Source organism: Prorops nasuta, unplaced genomic scaffold, assembly GCF_024137725.1.
Source record: "Prorops nasuta isolate Cenicafe-Biocafe unplaced genomic scaffold, Cenicafe_Pnas_1.2 PNAS00001, whole genome shotgun sequence".
NCBI lineage: Eukaryota > Metazoa > Arthropoda > Insecta > Hymenoptera > Bethylidae > Prorops > Prorops nasuta.
In genome coordinates this window covers 13,437,090-13,454,737 of record NW_027116798.1, presented here as the reverse complement: position 1 = coordinate 13,454,737, position 17,648 = coordinate 13,437,090, and positions in this window count along the sequence as shown.

Here is a 17,648-nt window from a genome sequence, read left to right as displayed (position 1 = left end):
AATACTTTATCTTCACAAAAATCAGGGTGTAACTTTTCACCCTCAATCCAAGTGAATTCATGACCTTTTTCAAGTTTATCTTGTTTTTCAGAATAATTTGCACGAGCTTTATTGTAAGTGATATTGGGTATTTCATGTTCGCAATCTGAATCAAAATCGGAACCAGAATCATCGGAACCTGAATAGTCAGGATCCGGAATCAATACGTTGCGTTCTGAATCACTATCTGAAGAATCTGATTCATATTCAGAAGATCTTACACGTTTCCGCGACATAATGTATGAAATTAATAATTTCGTTTATTTATCACTCATCCGTATGTTGTAACGTTGCGTTCTCGCAACGTTACTATAGCTGCCATCTAGCGCTTTGCTAATCTCAAGCGCTAGATAGGCGGGTCGCGTACGAACTAGGGAGTCATCAACCGATAAGTATTGATCTAGGATCGATAACTTGTCGGCTCCCTAGTGCCGCGCGATGGGTGTAGCGGGGCAGCGGCGGGACAGGCGCAGGGCCTGACCTGCTCCCGCGGACTGCCCCGACACACGTAGTTTAGAAGTCATAAGTGACAGATCGTGCCGAGAGAAGTTCCCCTAGCCGGTACGAGCCCAGGAGTGACAGCCGCTACAGGACGGAAATTTGGGAGGCACGGAAAGTGCAGCGACTGCCACCGCCACGAACCCATACCGGCCAGAGGAAACCTACTGCCCCAAGGGCAAGAATTAAGGGCGAGAGCGAAAGAGAGAGAGAAGGAGAGACTGAGGCGAGAGAGAGCGAGAGAGAGAGCGAAGAAAGCCAGCCATAGTAAGCCGAATTTAGGGTGATTATTCGTTTTGTAAGAAAGTCCTGTGACGTCCCGGGGTGTGCTAGGGCTTCAGGGCTCGTAGCACCGAACGGTTTTATAGGGAACCGCTGGCCCTGCTCACCTGTCACGGGTAAGCGGGCAACTTAGCGGAGTGGTCATTCCGTCGGACCGATAACGCGTGTCATAGTGTAGAGAATCGCGAATTATCCAGATTGTTCGCGATTACCGTGACCGTTGTGAGTTCGACCGTTGACAGGGACGTTCCCTTCAGTCGGTTCAAGGCCGCGGGCTTATTGTAGTGATCGTGAGGACTCGCGACCTTAGGCTTATAGAAGTAAACACTCCGGGTCGTTGTTGTGTTTAAGTACGCGGGAACGGAGCGAGTGCGGGTAACCGTCGCGGGACGCGCACGCGCGGAAAGGGGGACTTATCCGCGTAGCGCTGAGGAGTAGTTAGTCTAGGGATCCGCCGGTGGCGCGCGAGGACCGCGCGACTCGGTGGGGCCGCCGCGAACGCCAACTAGTGGCTCGAGCGCGAGGCTAGCTAGTACGTCATCGGGACTTCAGCCGCGTCCGCACCCCTTAGGCCGCGCCCACACGTAGGACCTAAGGTAACTTCCCCAATACCGGGTAACACGAACCGGATATTGTATTGATCATTGATATCGTAATAAAGAGAGTCTAACTGAAACTAGCGTTTATTGTATTAGCACCCCATCCCCGATAGTCGCGTACGAGGGTTAGAACCCCCTCTGCATAAATAAATATTCGGGTATTATCAGAAATACATCGAAGGCGCCCGGGTCTAGTAGGAAGTCGCCTATTGGGACGCGAACGCGATCGGTGAGGGATCACTCCTCCCTCCCCTTCTATACTATCCCCGAGGATAGCCAGTAGCGTCACAATGTATAAAAATACGAAAGAAGAGAACAAAAAAAGACGAATATTCATGAATACATGAGACCAAAAATTACGCTTATCTGCCGAAATGAAATGGAAATAAAGGTTGAAATTTTTGTCGGAATCTATAAGTCTTTGAAAAAAGAATGAAAATAAGTTAGAATCATTCGAGCAATATTGTAAAATTTTTTCCGAGTTTTCGTAGACAGAACGTTTTTTTACCAATAGGTTTTCAAAACATAGCGGCCGAAACGAATTTTTATTTTTTCAACTTTATCAATTTTTTTCTCGAAATCTATGGACTTTAGAAAAAAATTCATAAGAACAAAAATGTCTTAGAAGCACTCGGGAAAAATCCTAAAATTTTTTCAGAATTTTTGGAGACATTTTTGAAAATTCCATTTCACAAGTTTCCCGGAAAATCAAAAATTGTCTCAAAAAATTCTGAAAAAAGTTGAGAATGTTCCTCGAGCGATTCTAAGGCATTTTTGTTTTTATGAATTTTTTTCTAAAGACCATAGATTTCGAGAAAAAAGTTGATGAAGATTGAAAAAAAAAATTCGTTTTTTCCGCCATTTTGTAAAGAAGCGATGGTTCAAGGTCAACAAAAAAATTCCTTGTTAAACTTTAACTCCCATGATCACCTTTGATCACGGTCGCAAGGTGATATCTTCACCGTAACACTTCGAAAAAAAATCCTAAAAATTTTTTTTTCGAAAATTTAGGTGTTTTTTATGTTTCAATCGAGCATATCTCTTTTCCTGTGAGTTTTATCATGATTCTGGCAACGGATTCTGAAAGAGCATGCAACTTTACATCAGAATATGTGGTTCAAGAATTTTTTCAACGCCAATTACATAGGAAAAAATCACTTTGAAAACGTGCAAGAAATTTTGACATTTTGGACGTTTATGGGTTAAATTACTTCTGACCGATAGGGAAAACTTGATTGATCGTGCTTTTGGACCTCGTTATGAAAAAGAACAATTGACACTTGGTAGATGTAAATTTGATATTAGTCATGAAGGAGATATTATTCTTGATAAGACGCTATACACCGGTACAGTAGGTACTTATGAACTAGTTTTCATGAGAGAACCCAATCGAGCTCTTATAAAACCCGACGATTTGGAACAATATGTTGTGGTTCGTTCGCAGATTCACGACAAACTTAAGAAATTTTTGTATAATACAGATTTATTATTAATTATTACAATGTCTCTTTCTATACAATTCGTTATCCACGACCTATCAGCTAGTTAATAGTGTACTTAAGAGTCAAATGATTGCCTAGAAAAGTCTAAGAGGTAAGAGGACTGAAGGTCCTAAAAGATTCGACTGGTTCCTCTTAGCTGTAGACTCGAACTGACGTTTGGAGCTGCACGTTTGAGGCTCTTACCCTCAAAGTGCAGCGTCAAACAGTACCTTATATGGTAACATTTGTGGGATCCGTTGGTCAAATGCGTCATTGTTCTAGAACGTTCGACTGCTGTCGAAGTGCATTTTGCCACGTGTCGGGACTTAGCTTTGGCGACAGTGTGAACGAGCTGCGTCTAGCGGTTCATGTTACACTTAGGAATTTGTCGCTTTCAGGAGTATTTCTCCTTTACAATGAGGCTATTGATATTTTAATATAATTATGATAGATTTAGATTTATCAAGAGACACGGTAGTGTCTCGACGGCAAGTACATAAAGGTAGAAAAAGTCATGCCTATACCGCCGTCGAGGCACTACTCTCTTATACAGCTAGTTGAGGCGTCCCAATTTTCAAACCGATTTTACTCCGCCAATAATCCATTGCCATTATTTAAGTAAAGCTTTTTTTAAAATGGTTTTGAAAAAGCTTTCATTTGCGCCTAAGAACATCGAAATCGGTTCACGCAATCCAGAGATCTCATACTCTGTTAGCTATATATATATCGAAAATAAAATTTTCCTTCATAATCTTCTTCTTTTCCAGCCAGAATGTATGTATGTCTCGGGCTAAAGTTGGTCACTAAGAAAAATGACGTCATTTTCACAACGCTTCCAACATAATATACTCAACAATCAAACTATATGGTTGCAAACTGTCAATACGGCGACTATATTGAACTGTGTAAATTGTAGTATGAGGTTATTTTTATTTAATGCAGTGAGGTTATTCATCGTGTTGCGATATTGCATCTGTTAATTTCTACAATCACAAATAATTCAATTAACAGTGACTGAAGGATTCGCGAATTAGATAAGTATAACAATATATTTTACAATACAGGATGTAGTATACTTTGTGGTACTTTGTGGTATTTCTTTTTCAGATTAAAATAAGACAGAACATTTTCAAATTCATTGATAAGGATAGAGCTGACTGGATTAAATAAGATTAATATTTGCAACTCTGTGCCAATAAGAAGTATACTTTCAACATTAATGTGCATGGGTCATTATCACGAGGATATTAATTGAAAGAAATTGTTAAGGTATTTAATAATCATATGCTAAACTTTCAGGTATTGAAATCATTAATCAAATGCATGTTTTGCTTTTTGTTTTCTTTAAACTGTAACGAAGTTCCCCGTTACGTATGCGAGATACCGAATAAAAAGTATAAACGCTACCGAACAGTGGATATTATTAATCTCTACGTTACCGACTCGTGAGATAGGCTCACGAGTGGATTATAGCTAACGTCAAGGATAGACCCCGTAGACAGGCAGAGGCCCGGATGAAAAGACCGGCGCTCCAGGAAACGATGTCCAGGTTGTCCTGAGAAGTAAGGCAGAGCCATGCCAACCAACCCAGGCAACCTGAGATAAAGAGAAGCGGCGTCGGGGAGTCCTAAAAGAATGACAGTGTCTATAAGTCCCCACGAGGAGGGGAAATAGAACATCGAGTCTAGCTTGAACGCTGGTTACGCGCGTCAAGCAGGCAGTCGGAACGCGACCATGAGACTATGCTGATGTGTCCGTGCGTGCTGGTGAGCGCGTGACGCGGCACTCAGACAGCCATGGGTCGGTTCGCGTACGTGAGGCGTGTGCTATAGGCCAGCCTGCACGTACGTCACGACTGGATACCGGCCAATGCATAGTGGGTTGTGCAGGGGCGTAGTTAGCCCGTTGGAATGTGTCCCGGTGCCCTCCGTAATCCCATAGGCTTGCGCTATGGCTGGACGGGCCGCGAACATTGCCTCCGCGGTGGTCCGCTCCTGGCAAGCTCTATGCTTGGCAAATGATACCGCATGTTCCCGCACTCCTCACCACCACCTGGGTGTGGGTGGTGAGGGATGAATGTATGCCCCTCAGCAGGTAGGTCTGCGAGGCTCGGACTTCCGTAAGGAACCCTCCCCTCTCTCCACGACCTAGCATACTGAGCGACCCTGGCTACCGGTACCGTCCATGTGCATGGCCGCAGGGCTGTATAAGACGCACAGATAATGGGGTCGAAGGACCCAATTGATAACGTAGGGTTGTTGGCCACCCAACTGACCAACTGGCGCCCTGATACCGATAGAAAAGGACGGGCGAAGGTAATGGGAAAACCCGTAGTGTGAGTGGCCCCTCACACTGACGGGAATAACCTTACAAAACTGATATTGATTGTAACTATCCGATAGGTTATATCATATATATACGAACAAATATTTCAGATTAAATTATGGCAATGCTTATTTGAAAGATATGAAACATTCCAAAGAATCTTCATTTATGTAAAATAAAAGTTGACCAGTATTTGGATTTGAACAAATTATACGATAGTAGATGTTTACAAAAGATGCGAAGACAACCAAATATTACAGAAGTTAGGTCAACAAGCAATAAAGAAAATGGAGATGGAGTAAAATCAAATACTGGTAAGTAACTGAGATGTTTCATGTTCCTTCAAATATTTATTTTCTTTGAAGATTAAGATTGTGAAATGATGAATGTGATTTCAGGCTTACTCATAGTGTTATCATTTAGTATTTTATAGTCACTGTGCAAGTGTATTATAGCAAATAGTAATACTTGTGCTTTGACTTAAATACATTTGGTACAATTGAATTAGAAAACCAAGGAAGAAGGTTCGCTCACATACTGACTATTGGAGCTGGATCAAAGATTGTGTTTTTCACTTCTGTATTCTGAGACTTGAAATAGGCAAAGATGAAAGCATTGAAAGATTGGCAAAGTAAGAATAAGCCAATATTAAAAAAATCGACCTCTGTGAAGTTGGCCTACCAACTATAGAATTTTAATAATTGAGGTATATAGATCGTTTGATAATCGTTTGATACTGTTTGATAGTCCATAATCAACATTTGATAGTTAATAGTTTTTCTAAAAAATTAAAAATAAAATTTAATGTGAAGTTAGCCTGAACATTTATATTTTTCTTTTCAATTGACTTTTAATCACCCTAATTGATAGGGAATCGTTTGATAGAAAAAAATATTTCAAGTTTAGCGTTTGATAGTCCGTAGTTTTCATAATAAATGAAAAATAAAATCTGCCCTCACTATGGTGAATTCATTGAACGACCGTCGCATTTTCGAACATGGACATTAGCATAATTTGCCAACCAGAGGTGGTGTGATAGGTCTAATCGAAAGAGAATCGTTTGATAGAAAGAAATATTTCAAGTTTAGCGTTTGATAGTCCGTAGTTTTCATAATAAATGAAAAATAAAATCTGCCTTCACTATGGTGAATTCATTGCACGACCGTCGCATTTTCGAACATGGCCCTTAGATAATAATTGTAATCATAATGAGGGTGTGTGTTATGTATACTATTTATACCTTCATATTTTTGAAAAGTAATTAGTGCAAATTACGACTGTAACTAACAGAAATACTAAAAGTATAAAAATAAATCTTAATGTTGTTTATAATGAAAAGAATGATATTGTTTTATAAGCATATATATATATTTTATTAAAAAAAAAACGAAATTTTAAATAACCAATAATTAACATTTTTAAATATATATGTGAACAAGGTTTTTCTAACTCGGCTAAATCTATAAAGATCTCCTACAATATAAAAATATTAGCATCGTATGTACATTATTAAATGTGGCTCTATTTCTATGTTAGAAGAGCACACATTTATATCCTTCTTTAAATTATCATTAAGTTCCCATTTACCACTATTTCTTTTACCATAAGTTATAAAATGTCCTCGAATATAGGCTACAACACCAACAAGCCTAAAAAAATTGTAAATGAACATTACACACAAACTTTAAAAGAATTAACAGAATAAAGTAATTACTTATAAGTAAAGAAATTTGTTTCCTCTCCACGAAAATATAGTGGATTTGGTATTTTGTTTAGCTGACATCGAGCTCCATGTGATGCATTTAAGCTGTCAGGACAATCAGCTTCAATAAAAATGTGAAAACCTAATTCTGTAACTCTATTGCATTTTCCAGAGCACCCATTTCGACACAATAAATTTTTTAAGTAAGGCCAATAGTCTAACGCCTTTTCCAATGCCTCGAATCCTTCTTTTATTATTGTATTGTGATTAAGAAACATAATAGGGTATACAATTTCTTTTTCTCCACATTTCTTACACCGTTCAATCATTTTGACACTAGGTTCTGATTGCATAGCTTTCTGCACTATGCCTCCGATACTATCCCATGCATTTATGGAATAAGAAATTATGCGTGAGAGAGTCTCCATTAATGGTTTTGGAGCATACCAGTTTAACAATAATGAAGCACGATCAGTAAAAGTTTCATTAGTGATTCCAGTTTTTATTACTTTTAAAACAAATTGAAGAACTATATTTTTAGACATAGATATATTGAAAAAATAATTAGGATTATCCATGCTACTTATAAAAAGCAAATGAATTAGGGAATCAAATGCACAAGTTGCTTTTACAAAATAATTAACTCTATCTATTTTTACTGGCGGGGACCTAAGTTGAGCATTAGGAAGTAATAAACATTTTTTTTCACACTGATCTTTTGATCAATCATACCATTTATATGTTTTACTTCCGGATAAACTCGAAAATATGCACTTTTTGTAGTTTTCGTGACTTTAGGAGCAGACAACATTAGCTTGTTATCTTCATCCTTTAAAACCATTTTCTTACCATTGCCCATTTCAGCCACAGTTTTATTTAATGAGCAATAAGAGTGATCAATTTTGGTACTGTGTAAATTGTTATCAAACATTTTATTTATAATACTATCGTTTAGCTGCATCGAGCACTTATCATCTCCTAGTTTATTTATGAAGCTATCTGATATCAAACTATATTGATCTGACTATGCTTTTAAAGCTTTCCCACGCCAATTTTCATAGGCTTTTAAATCGGAATCTTCAAGATATGTTATATTAATATCAGAGAATTTTGAATCAGCAACGTTGTTTACATCGTTATAATTTACAAATACATTTTCATTACTGTATAAGGTGTCTTTGGACAAATTTATACTATTTATATCTTCTTGGTTTAAAGCTTCGTCTGATTTCCTCTGCTTTATTTTTGACATAAAAAGGTTGCTTCCTCCTTGTATATCCTGAAGATGTGTAACTAAGAATGTATCAGCCCGGTGTAGTGATTCCTTGAATACTCTAGTTTTCATATCATTAAAATACCCTTCTACGTAACTGGACGAAGCATGATCATTTTGATTTTTAACACTAACTGCAGTCCACAGTGGAAATTCAACAACTAATCTCCGCAATGATATAATTAAGTCTGGTAAGTAAAAAGCATTCATTTCTACGCCGTCTTTAATATAAAGACTTGCTTTTTTTTTAACCACAATATCATTTACCCAGCCGTAGATATCAGTCAAGTCTTCAATATCTTCATCAAAATCATTGTTAAAAGGTCGAATATGCTCTGAATTGTCTCTGGAATCATTAAAAACATGTCTCATCTTTTTGTTACTAATAAGACATTCAAGCTTGCATCTGGCAGTTTTAGTCGTTTGCACATCATAAATATCAAGTATCGAGTCAATGTATTTTTGTGCAGCTACAATACACGTCAGGGTAAATAGACTTTTAAAGTTTTCTAGAGTTGAACTCTCGATCATCAAAGCAAAGCATCGTAGATAAAACTGTTTTATCTCTTTGTGCACTACAGTTTTAAAGCATTTCCATTTTGCAACTATGTGCATGAGATGAGTTACATCGATACGTATATGCGTGGCGACAACTATTGGCTTATTGTGGCATAACTGTATATAACAATATTTTACATAATGTTTGATAGTTTCATTGTTGAAGGCCAAGCATAAAGCAGATAGTAAAGCTTTTGAATAGTCGCATATTGCATTTTTTGGCTTAGGTGCAGATTGTCTAATCCAGTTCTTTAGCCAATATTCGATAAACTCTGTTTCGTGCTTTTCAGATAGCATCTGATTTACCGCAATAGTGGAGCCTTCAAAATTAATCACTATAGAGTATAAAAATATATGACCTGATGCTGTATTGTCTAAATGTTTAAATTTTCTAACAAGGCTACCTGTAGCATCCACACATATAAAGCTGCTATCTTTTTTAACTTTGCAGTATTCTTTAAATGTATGTAGTTGAGCTGGAGTACTGTAAAATACATGGAATGGCATCGAGCCTACTGACCGAATACTTCCACGAAATTCTGGTCGAAATGCAATTTTTTCAATGCCTAGAATGAGGTCTCGTCGATCTAATGGATCAATATTTAAATCTTTGTCCATTTTCTCTTTTTTTGCTTGGCGAAGAACATCTAAAGACGGTAAATACATTGGTTCCATATCTCCTAGCTCCATATCTTCCCGCGCGATTTTTTTGCGATAATTGCTACATCCAACTTTCAATAGTTCTTCTTGGACCAGTTTACGATTGTGTCCATTTAAGGGACGCTTTACTTGTTTATGATCATGATAAGAAATAACTTTAGTCTTTACAGTTAAAATTAAATCTTCATTATCACGTGGTTCCTTTTCAGCAGTACCAATAAATATATTTTTGCATGATTGCAATTTACATTTACCTTTAATAGTAATAAATGGAGTATATGTGGAGGGTTGCTTACACAGGTTTGCACGTTTAAAAACAAATGCACAAGGCATTTTCGTTTGTTTTGCAAATGCTTGTGCAACCACATTTGTCCAAACCTTAGGCTATAGACTATATTTACCCGTTACAGTACCTGAAAATAGTTTCAATCAAATTTGTTAATGTTTAAAAAACCCAGATTTATAATATTTAATTTATACATAAATTAGTTTAATCTTACTGTTAGGTTTAATGATCTGCCATTGTTCAGGAGTTAAAGATATGTAAGTAATTTTATAATCAGTAAATTCTTCATCACTATGATGTAATGAGTCATTTGAGAGCTCAGATTCCATTAATTTATGTTCTACCGGACTTACTAAACTTACTTCCACACCTGCTTCTGCTCTAGCTATAGATAGAATGGACCTTCGGTTTTGTTTTACATTTATATAAACATTGTGTGCAGACCATCTTCCATTCAACTCTTTACTAATAGTTTTCCAAATTTCTGATGAATAAGAAGGTAACTCATTAGTTTGAAAATGAAGTATATATTTTTTTAGGCTATCTACAGCTTCCTTTAAGGGTACAAAAGCGAGTCGTGGCATTTTAAAGACTCTGCTGCTGAAAAATAAAGTTTTACTATAAATTACTATAAACTTATTATGATTTTGAAGAGAGTGTTAAATTTTCTTAAAATATTTTTAAAATTTATTTTGAAATAAGTAATTAATATATTCATTCTCAATTATCAATTCAATTGGCTATGAAAAAATTGTTTTTTTGTTTTTTTAATCTGAATGCCTCTGTGTAATATTTTGTAATTAAAATAATAAGAGTTAAAAATTAAAATTTTATTATAAACATTTCTAAATTTTAGGTTATACGATGCCAAATGTTTATTGAAATGTTTATAATAATTGCAAATACCTTGAATATGAATATTATAAATTAACGGTAAAATATATTTAACGACTTCAATAATTATCGTTTTAGAATAAAACTTGACTGAAACCTCTCTTCGGATATGTTTGGAAATACCACGTGGGTGCACTAAGGAAACATAATTGTGACTCGCAACTCGCAAGCGTACATATACCGTACCTAGAACCAATCACATCAATGACTACAGAGTATATCCGGCGGCTAAACTTGAAATGTTTCTTTCTATCAAACGATTCTCTTTCGATTAGACCTATCACAACGCCTCTGGTTGGCAAATTATGCTAATGTCCATGTTCGCAAATGCGACGGTCGTGCAATGAATTCACCATAGTGAGGGCAGATTTTATTTTTCATTTATTATGAAAACTACGGACTATCAAACGCTAAACTTGAAATATTTCTTTCTATCAAACGATTCCTTATCAATTAGGGTGATTAAAAGTCAATTGAAAAGAAAAATATAAATGTTCAGGCTAACTTCACATTAAATTTTATTTTTAATTTTTTAAAAAAACTATTAACTATCAAATGTTGATTATGGACTATCAAACAGTATCAAACGATCTATATACCTCAATTATTAAAATTCTATAGTTGGTAGGCCAACTTCACAGAGGTAGAAAATCGTCGTCCATTGCTCAGCCATAATTTAAGGATGAGATTCATTGGATGAAATTCTGTAAAATTGAGTTAATAGCTGCTGATTGGTTTCCTCTGTTACCTATGCTAGTACTCTAGGCCAAAGGCAGTATACTGGTCATTGGTATGGATGAAAAAATGCATGTTTATTCTCAATTGGAACTCAGTCTAAAAATTAGTTGTTTCGACTCCATTTTGCAGCACCAGAAATCCAACCAGTTTCAAGTGTATAGGAATTTACGAAACGAAAATTTGAGGACTTTGGCACAGGAAATGTTATAAGGACAACTCGCCAATATATCTCCTATGTCACCTTTGTCAAGAGTTAGCAGCATAAACGTAACAATGATTGGCGCTAAAAATTTAAGAAACAGCGTATGCAAAACGACAATGCCAACTTTGATTATATGCTTCATTGTAGCTTATTTGAGCTTTACGAATTGCTTGTCCAGTCTTGCCACTGTATCATCTTAAGCAGCTGATGGAGTTACTGATGTTTGCCAAAGTTAGATGTTGGTAAAATGTCAAATGTTGATAAAAAAAATGTAAATTAATTAAAACACATTTTACTTAATTATTTTTATATGTTGAAAGTATGTTTATTGATTATAAAAAATTTAATCAAACTTTTATTATGGTGAAACTGAAAACATTAAAAAAACTAGCCTGAGCATTAATTATGAAGTTCATTTATGCAAAATGCATTACAAATATCAATAGATTCAATGTGTTGATTGTGATATTTTTTCAATATTAATATACATATTTTTATTAGATAAGCGCTTCGTTTCAAAAAATGAGAAGGGTGGAAATTTTCTTTAAATTCTATAGAAATTAAAAGAATAATTTAATTTTTAATATATTTTACTCTTACAAAACGTTATGAAATCCCACAAAAAACAGACTTCGCCTGTAAAAAAGGCGGCAAGTACATAAACCATCTAGCATAAATAATATAGTAAAATTATCCAATTAAAAAAAGTGATGAAATCCAAATATTAGGCAAGTATATTTTTTCACCTTAGCAATAGTTAAATTTTCGAAAAAAAAAGGAACAAAAAAGTTACTTGCCGGGCCCGTAATATCCATGCACAGTGAGAAATAGAATCGTATGTGGTTCGGCTAACTTCACTCTGTATTTTAACATGAAATTTACTATACTACGCAATAGCTGAATCTCACACACGATTCAATTTCCCACTGTTCATGGACATTACGGGCCCGGCAAGTAACTTTTTTGTTCCTTTTTTTTCGAAAATTTAACTTTTGCTAAGGTGAAAAAATATACTTGCCTAATATTTGGATTTCATCACTTTTTTTAATTGGATAATTTTACTATATTATTTATGCTAGATGGTTTATGTACTTGCCGCTTTTTTTACAGGCGAAGTCTGTTTTTTGTGGGTTTATTATGTCTTCAATTGATAATAATATTAATAATATTAATTATATAATGCTTATTGTAGCAATGGGTTATGTTTGTTTATTCTATGTACATAACAAATACAAGAGTATTCTTAATCAAACTAAGGCGCATAAACTGTTAAACGATAGTTTAAAACAAACCAAGGGTAATAAAGGTGTAAAATATACAGAAATTATGAAACCATTGCTATTGGGAAAACCAATGTTACCGCCTGATCGGTTACCATCAACATCAGGCGCAAGAAAATCGTCAACGTCTGACGCGTCAACATCAGGCGCCAGTAAAGCGTCAACATCATCATAAAAAAAAGGGGGTAAAGGTCTTATGCGTGTTTCCGAGGGACTAATCAACTACGTACATTGGAACGATCCTAATGAATTGATCGAACGTTTGAGACTTTTGATCGCATCGGTGGCTGCCGGTAATACGAGTCATCACAACGAGATACAGTCGATAATCGAGGAGTTGCGCGACGAGGATCTTATCGTATAAAGAAAGTTGCACGTTATATTTTTACTTCAGTGTAATATCAACGTCTTTCGGTAGCACGTGGTAAAAAAAATTAAATGTCTGTTTCCTGCTGTTGTGAAATTTGCATTTGTTTAACATACATCGTAGACTGTATACTCTCGGCATAACGAGCCATCAAAAAGAGGAATAATAGTAACGAGGAACAAGAGACTGATTTTTGAAAAAAATAAAAAGTGACAGTAGTGCATTAGTAGAGGAGCTATGCGGTTCCGATGACAGGGAGTGGGGGAAGCTGTTTTGTGTTGTGGAAGGGGGATGGGTGGGGATAAGACTCTCTTAGTATGGTAGTGGTGGGGATGAGGAAGGAAAGGGTCTTATAGTGGGATCGAGTTTGGTTAGGGAGGGTGGGGGTATTTTTCACCTTATGTCACAGTTGGAAGGTCTTATAGTGGGACCGAGTTTGGTTAGGTAGGGGGTATTTTTCACCCTATGTCACAGTTGGAAGGTCTTATAGTGGGACCGGGTTTGGTTAGGGAGGGGGTATTTTTCACCCTATGTCACAGTTGGAAGGTCTTATAGTGGGACCGGGTTTGGTTAGGGAGGGGGTATTTTTCACCCTATGGTACCGTTGGTTAGTTATCCTACGGGGACCTAAGTTATCCTACGGGGCCCTAGTTGAGGGAAGGTTTTTTCACCCTTCGAAGTCGATGGTTAGTTACCTTACGTAGCCAAACTATTTCCGACTCTGCTACACAGATAAACTAGGTTAAGTTAATTTCTAGTTCCAGTAGTCACCGGTAGGTGACTGCCTTCCTTAATCTTCTTTCGCGCTAATGGTATTTTAATATTACGTAATTACACACACTGGTGAACTAGTTCAATTTAATTGATAGTACCAGTAATTGCCGCTAGGTGGCTAAGGCAATCCCCCCTTTTCTCGTTATTTAAATTGTAGATAGCTATTGTGATAAGTTGCTGATATCGTGCAAGGAATTAACTTTCCATCGAGCATGGAATTATAACTTTGCATGGTTTTAACTAAACCTATGCAGAGAATCACTAAAATATCCTTTAAATGAAAGGGTATACTTTTAATAGTCTCCCCTATTGGGGAGAATAACAATTTAACATCAATTTCAGGAATATTAATATTTTGATAGGGCAACTTATTAAGTCCTAGCTGTTACTATACCCAGGTCAGGTTCAACAATTTATTAGGCCTTACAGCTCCACACTTATAGTATGTCCTTAGAGGGTACTATTTGACCATTCAGAACCAATCCTAGACCCTCCCACTATTCTCTCCTTCTATGGACCCTCTCTTGACTTTCATTCAAGAAATCATTTACCTTTCTACGAGCGAATTAGTTAAAGTGAAAAAAAGATGTTTGACTAAAATTATACATTCGCGGTACCACGGGATACGGTTATAGAGAAGCTAGCCTTCAAGAGGAGGATGTGGATGAAAAAGGAGGAGGATGAGACATGGAGACTGGATGAGTAACTGATAGTAAAACTTTAGTTATTGAATAAAAAAACAGTTTTAAGAATTTTTATAGCCTTCCCTGACTTATCTTTTAGCCATTTTTAGCTTTTCAGGTAAGCATATCATACAATCCATCTAACAAGCAGGCTAGGTATTAGAAAGGGAAAGAGTTGTCAGTGCACTTCATTTTTTTAAAGGGTAAAGCAAAACATAACTTTTACCTAGACATTAAGAAGCTGTATTGGCACCATTCTAGCGATTGGAGAACTGATTGCTGAGTGTGCTGATATCTTCTAGAACGGATATGCTCGAGTACCTGACGCCTGAGATTATGTCATGTCATGACTTGTTACTTGATTTATGACCTTTTAAATCCTCGATTTTTTCATATTCTCTCAATTTTTTATATGCCTAGCTATCGAGAGGAATGTGCTCGTAAATTTTGCCGTTTCACTTAAGAAAAGTCTGCAACACGTTTATGCAATTAAAAGAATTCTGGAGAAACCACTGGTAACGTGTCATGACCTGTTTGACGCAAATTTTCCCCAGTTCACTTTAGAAAAGTCTACAACATGATTATGCAATTAAAAGAATTCAGGAGAAACCGCTTGTAACGTGTTACGACTTGTTTGACGCAAATTTCGTAGGCGGGCAAGAATACCCAACCACCCAAATATTAACTTCCAATAAGAATGCATCTCATCCCCTTCCATGAATGCATCTCATCCCTTCCACCATTTTTAAAACCCTTGTTGTTAGCAATCGGGAAATTTCAGTCAGTCAGTTTTCATTAGAAGCTTCAAGGAGGTGAAAGATCCAGTGCAAAGCTATATTCCGAATATTTTCCTTGCTGTACCACAGAAACTCTTTTGGGTGGTAAGAATTATTCTTTTATTATTATTCTCTTTTCTTGCTATTCTATTTCAATATTTTTCTTTTCTCAATTTCTGTTTTTTCACAGAAAAATGGATTTAACCAAGATCAATGCACTTGCAAGTGTAACTTACGAACCTAAGACTTTCGTAAAGCTGAATACTTTTGAGGAGAGTAAGGAGTATCAAATCACTGAATTAGTGAAAATTAAGACCAAATATGGAGAGAAATTAATAGCGAAGCTGGCTACCGACGAATGGTTCTTCCTACCCTCAAGGATGATGAAATTACTGGAGTCACACCTGAACTAATCAAAGAACTTCAAAATGCTGCATCAGCGAATACATTAAAAATCTTATATGTTGGAGGACGATACAATAATTTAGAATTTAAAGTTACCCAATGATAATCATAAGATAAATTTTGGAAATGTTTGTAAGGAATGTTTTTAAGGAATGACATCAATAAATGTTTATTATATCTTATTTATTTATTTTTTCTTTATCCCTCACTACATTAGTAAGATACATATAAATCTAGTCTATTAACTTACATTTCTAACAATACTAGTAAGCGGGTTATATTCAACGATTTTATCATGTATAATTAAACAAAACGCAGTAGTATTACTTGGAATATTTCTAGTACAATCAATCTCAATTTTAACATCAACAGTGCCTGACTTTATAGATTCATTTTGATGCGAACAATCGATGACGAAGAGAGGACCGTATTCCACAAAGTTTTTGTAATTAAGCATTGGTTTCGACTGTTTTTCTCCTGCATAATATGAATGGATAAATTTAACATACATATCATATAGTACAGAATAACAGTTTTTTTCGCTATCACTATCAATTCGGTCATATGGATAAAATTCTGAATTCAGATAGACTTTAACATCACGAACAGAACTGTCATTGAATCTAAGCACCTCCATATGCTGCGTACTCTTCTTATTTTGTCTAAATGCTAGTATAACATATCGAGGTTTCTCCAATTGTGTTGCAGCTTTTACGGCCCATGTATGCCTCTGTGTTTCAGGTAGAAGTGGATATTCGTAGAGTTCCCAGGAACGAAAAGCAATGGTTAAACTTTTGTTTTGCTCAATCAAACGTAGAAATTTAAGTTTTGTATAATCATTCAGTGATACATGAGGAATCCTCCATTGCACTTTTTGCAAATCAATTTTGGAGTTGATGATTTTTCTCGAAGAATGTAGTGAATTTATATCATCACGTGCTCGAATAAGATCGAGTTCATGATGTGCATTTATTATAACTCTTCTGTAGTCTTCACAAAAACCCAACAGCATTTGCAATGGTACACAAAAGTTGAAATGATTCGTAGACCTGTGATCTGTTAGAAACCATCCTGAATGACGTAGACTTGCACTTTCCTCAGCAGTTAAGGAGATGAGATTCTTCATGGAGCTAGTAATACCCACATTTTTACAGCGATCAATCTCAATACCATTCAATTCATAACGAATTTCATCAAACAAGAATGCCATGGAATTACAGTCAAGTCCTTCGACATCTTGGGCTGTTGCATCTGGAGCACGGGTTCCAATGATTATCTTTCCCTCAATGTAGAGATAACTTTCACAGGGTAGAAGAATTAAATCTTGCTGTTGTATAGGAATTCGAATTTCATCACTATTTCCCAATGAGGCATTTGCATAAGGATTGTATGCATGCATTTCCATTTTAGTGATGCGAGTGTCGAACACCGGTTGAGCGGTTACATCTAATGGATCCATTTTTATTTCTAACGTTGAAACCCAGTGATTGTAGAAAGGTGATATTTCTTCTTGTTAATGATGCGCCAACGTTACCTTCGCTCAATGTATTTTGTCCTCCAGCGTTACCTTCACTCAATGTATTCTGTCCTGCTGCAGCAGTTGGACTGATAGGCTCATCGAGTATCGGTGATTTATAAGTATTCTTGTAAATCAACATTTTCTAATATGTAAACGAATTGTGATTTCTTCATCTCCGAAATTTACTATACGATCTTCCTGATCGAGAATACGCAAGGTGAGACGGTCAATTACTTTCGCAATGACTGGCAAGTAAATGACGTTCTTCGGTGTTTCTGCGATTTTATAACCTGGCGGAACACTCGGA